This window comes from Camellia sinensis, chromosome 6, assembly GCF_055761805.1.
Source record: "Camellia sinensis isolate YWXY chromosome 6, ASM5576180v1, whole genome shotgun sequence".
NCBI lineage: Eukaryota > Viridiplantae > Streptophyta > Magnoliopsida > Ericales > Theaceae > Camellia > Camellia sinensis.
In genome coordinates, this window is record NC_138966.1 from 142,692,236 (window position 1) to 142,696,244 (window position 4,009).

General features: G+C 36.7%; 1 pseudogene; it reads left to right on the forward strand.

Moving 5' to 3' along the window:
- The first annotated feature begins 3,024 nt into the window (after window positions 1-3,024).
- On the forward strand, window positions 3,025-3,598 carry LOC145793657 (chitinase 6 pseudogene; annotated as a pseudogene).
- The last annotated feature ends 411 nt before the right edge of the window (window positions 3,599-4,009 follow it).

Here is a 4,009-nt window from a genome sequence, read left to right on the forward strand (position 1 = left end):
TGTGTGAGAGAGAGAGAGAGAGAGGGAGAGAGAGAGGGGGAGAGAATACAACCTGTAAATCTTTGGCTGCACTTGACCCTAAACTAGACAGAATTATTCTTTGACTTCACATGCAAAATAATCTGTATAAATACACGCTTCCAGATGAGTTAGAGGCGACTTGACGGGGTTACTTAACCCGTACATGAACTAAACTTGATTTGGAGATGAGAAAAAAGGAAGAAAAGGCACAAAATGCTATATGTAATTTGTTAGATGCTCTAGGTAACAAATCACATATTGAAGAAACTAACATATATAGCCAATTTGCAAAAAAAGGCTGGCATTAACAGTTAAGTTAAAATTGAATCATACAATCTGAACTCCAAACCAGAACTACATACATGATTCAATCATCCAAGTGGACTGTTGTTGCAACTTCATCTTAGATTAATTGGCTCCTACTCAAACTACCTCTGCTGCACATGCAACAAATCAATATGACTGACCAAAGTGTTATAATTGGAAACGTCAACTCAACTCAGGTGACTTTTGCATACTCTAGGTTACATCAAGCACTATGGCTTTTAGAATTAGTGATATAAAAAATAGCATAGAAAACCCGTGCTTAAGGACATGTTATTTGAAACTGTATGCAACTTTTAGTGTCTCAATTGGACACAGCTCAGTTAAAAGCAATGCTCCCAGGAACTCGCAATTGGGGCACCATCTCATTGTGAGTCTTAGATCATTTAGCTTCGTAAGCTAAAACGAGATTATTTGAAATTGGAACGTCACAAAAGCATTGGTTCGAAATGGAAACATGTCATTTCATCAAATCCCATGGACGATTTTTTAGGATGGATACAAAATTCTCAAATTTCAGGAATATTCTAATCAAACCTATATATGATTTTTTAGGATGGATACAAAATCCATAAAATTAAATTTTGATTAACACTAAAAATTGTTCTTTTGAATTGACTGCAGATAACATCATAATTCTCATGTTCTGATAACAAAGTTGACTAAAATATAAATAGGAATTCATTTTTCACGTCCCATTTTCTGAAAATTAGCTCATTCAATTCATATGTCTTTGTTAATAACATAAAACCAACATTTGTGTCATGCAGATGGAGGCAATGCATCACATGCCTTCCTAGTTGTCTTTTTTTTTTTGGTTAGCTATAGAAGATCAAAGTTTGACTCAAAGCTCAGCAGGAAAGCATTTTGAAGACTGGTTGATCATTGAAATTATCTAGTTTTTCACTTGACGAGAATCTGCAACTGACAAGTGGAACTATTAAGCTTGAAAATTACAAAACAAATAACTCAAATGACTAAAAAATTCAAGGAACAACGTACAAAGTTTGCATAACATTGCTCTGATTCTTCAAAATCATGTGCACCAACGATTACCTCTTCTCCCTACATTGATTATTAATGGACCTGGAAATAGAAATATATATATATATATATATATAAGTTTCGAGGAAAAAAAATTGTTATAAACTATTACATACTCATGATTTGGCAAAGTGTACACTGGAGACCAGATAAAAATGTATAATAATACATATAAAAAAGCTAGATTAAAAATGACGGACTTTAGAGAGAGAGAGAGAGGGAGGGAGAGAGAAATTACATAATTGGCAGTAGAGTATTTCATGCTTCATCTTGGAGAAAAAGATTCCTCATCTGTATAGGAAGATTTGTCATTTGTCTCGTGACCTGAAACCCGTTGTTGTCAATGGATGGAACATGGGCCAACTCGGACCTGAAACCCATTGTTGTTGATGAATAGAATATGAGCAATCTTGTGCCATTCTTGGCCACTTCCCCTTGCGCATCTTTTCTTTAGAAGGGGACAATTATATATTTTCATAGATTGTAAATTGGTGAGGCATTGCATTGCTTCCAGGGTGGGAAGATTCATTAGAATCTTGCATCTGTAAAGTTCCAAAGAATGAAGAGATGAAAGGTTACCCAGCCACTCCGGCAGAGCTTCCAATCCATAAAAAAATCGAAGTGACAAGTCTCTCAAGGTAGTGCTGAAGTTGATCAAGCAGATACTTGAGGCTTTCCCAGCCATATAGAGTCAAAGACACCAAGGAGATGAAGGGGTAGTGTTTGGGGTTTGGGTGATATTTGGTATCATCATCATCATCAACCTTTTCAGATGCTGCACTTACGGTGGTGGAAGGCCAGGGGAAATGTTCGAGCTCCTCTGAGAAGTAACCTATCTCAAATGTTGGAAGGCTGGTCAGCAAAATAGACTCTCCTCCCGCCAACCCGCCAATCTTGGACATCCTTCAATCGTCAAGTTCTGAAGGGATGAGAGGCTGCATAATTCATCTGGATCGGCAATTATTAAATTCGGACACATGCTTATGTATAATGTTACAAGGGTTTATCGTAACAGCCCTTTTGGTAAACATGTCAAATTTCTGCACAATGAAATCCAAAGCCACTGAAGAAATGTTAAGCCGCTGCAATTGTACGTTTCTTCTTCTTCTTCTGTTTCTTCAATTATAGATCTTAGATTTGAGCAATTGTCTATCGTTAAGTTCTCAAGAGACACAAGGTTTTGGAAGTTATTTGGCAAATAACATAGTTCTTCCAATTTACTTACTCTCAGCTTTCTTAGGGTTTTACCGTTTTTTCCAACAAATCTACAAGTAAAACATCAATCTCCAATTTCAAGCAATCGTATACCTCTATTCTCAAGCAAGAGCGATCAGGAAGAAATTGAATTGCAAATCTAGAAATAATCAATTCTTGTGAGGATAACAAATGACTTGGAATTGTAGCCAACTCAGGGCAATTTCTAATAAATAGTCACTCAAGCAGAGGAAAGAACATCATGGTGTCCAACGACGACGATGATACCCCAAGCCCGCACCATTCTTCTATGTCTGACATAGCTTCTAGATGAAAATCTCTTAGTGCAGGAAATACAATGGTTGGTGCTTTTGCTGCTGTTGCCATTGTTTCTGTCCCACTACAGCTACCAAAGATGATGACATCATTAGCATGATAATCATGATCATGATTAACAACACTGTCACAACCATAGAATTCAGGACCAGTACGTTTCAGATTTCTTAATCCAGGCATTCTGAATTTGACACCTAAAATCAATTAATTAATTTTTAAAGAAAATCCTGAATTTGACACCTAAAATCAAATTTTTTTTTTCCCTGCAGATTTTTGCAACATAGATGAGACAAGCCCAAGCTCAAACTACTGCAATCCAACATATACCCAGTACCCATGTGCACCAAACAAGAGTTACTATGGAAGAGGTCCTCTTCAGCTGTCCTGGAACTACAACTACGGTCCTGCTGGAGATTTCATTGGATTCGATGGACTAGCCAACCCGGAAACTGTGGCAACAGATTCACTTGTATTGTTCAAGGCGGCCTTGTGGTTTTGGACGCAAAATGTTCACTCTGTAATGACTACTGGACAAGGTTTTGGCGCAACAATCCGAGCCATCAATGGTGACGTTGAATGCGATGGAAAAGAACCTGATCGTGTTGCTTCCCGCGTTAATCTCTACACGAAGTATTGCAGTCAATTTGGTGTTGCCCCTGGTGATAATCTCAGCTGTTAGTTCACCAAAGCTAGCTCCTTAGTACCTTCTAATTTGGGTACATGGAGGAAAGAAAATAAATAGTACTCCTATGTTTGTGTGCATTATTTTTGCCCTGTAATAATACCACTAGCATGGATGAACAAGAGGTTTAGGTACATGTTCGGTCATGGTCTAGAGGGAATAAATCAAATTTATATTGTTTAGTAGATGATGCTAAATAATTAAGCTTTGGCTTCTTCAAGAAATGATTAATAAAATTGATTTTAGTACATGAATTGCTCAAGGATGCGCATAACAGTAAATTTAAGAAATTAAATTTGTTTGCATTTCATTTTTTGTTTTAAATTTTTGTTGTCTTATACTCCATTTTTTTTATTTTTTGAAAAACCTTAGAAGATATTAGGGACAATTACCGAAACATGGTATCAA